Source organism: Macaca nemestrina, chromosome 7, assembly GCF_043159975.1.
Source record: "Macaca nemestrina isolate mMacNem1 chromosome 7, mMacNem.hap1, whole genome shotgun sequence".
Taxonomy (NCBI): domain Eukaryota; kingdom Metazoa; phylum Chordata; class Mammalia; order Primates; family Cercopithecidae; genus Macaca; species Macaca nemestrina.
In genome coordinates this window covers 5424293-5425052 of record NC_092131.1, presented here as the reverse complement: position 1 = coordinate 5425052, position 760 = coordinate 5424293, and the positions used below count along the sequence as shown (strand labels likewise).

At 55.0% G+C, this 760-nt stretch overlaps 1 non-coding gene across 1 annotated transcript; it reads left to right on the top strand.

Moving 5' to 3' along the window:
• The first annotated feature begins 223 nt into the window (after nt 1-223).
• Nucleotides 224-297, top strand: TRNAI-AAU (transfer RNA isoleucine (anticodon AAU)). The gene has a single exon. It is a non-coding gene; the product is annotated as a tRNA-Ile (tRNA).
• The last annotated feature ends 463 nt before the right edge of the window (nt 298-760 follow it).

The window sequence follows — 760 nt, the reverse complement described above, 5'->3', positions numbered from 1 at the left end:
AAGAAAGCCGCCTTCGCTGTAGGGAGCCGCCTCCCTTCTCCTTGAAGTCCCCTAGGTCTCAGTTTCTGCATCGGACCAATGGAGATGACTGTGAAGAGGTCGAAAGTCGCTGCCGGGGCGAAGCGGAATGCAGCCAGCGGCGAGGACTCGGCAGGGAGTCGCTAGGGGGCGGGCGCGGGCATGGAACCCTCTTAAATACTCTGGTGGCATCCCAGCATCAGCTGGCCGGTTAGCTCAGTTGGTTAGAGCGTGGTGCTAATAACGCCAAGGTCGCGGGTTCGATCCCCGTACGGGCCAGTCTCGCTTTTTTTGTTTTGTTTTTTTCCCTCTATGAATTCTTTTTGCAACTCTTTTTAAAAATATTCCTTTCTGGTACTGTAACCGGCGTGCATGCAGGAGCGAATTGCGGAATCTTTTGGACCCGGCCCAGAGGTTGTCGAAGGCGGCCTGCTGGTGAGGAACTCAGCGCGCGCTGGGGCGGTGGCTCATCACCCCGAGTCCGGGCGCCCGCCACCACCTGAAGGGTCTGTTTTAGAATGCCATTGGTTAGGCCTTTTACATTTGTCATTTTAAAGGACACTCGGGACATCCAAACCAATGCACATCCCCCACCCCACGTTTTCTGAGGCTGCGTCTGGCCTGGAGGAACCGCCCAGTGAACACAGGTGCTCCCAGATATCACCGCCTAGTGTTCCTTGCAGAGAAGTCTTAGAGTTGAAAATTCAGGTCTGGAATCAATGCATTCCACAGATGCGTATGG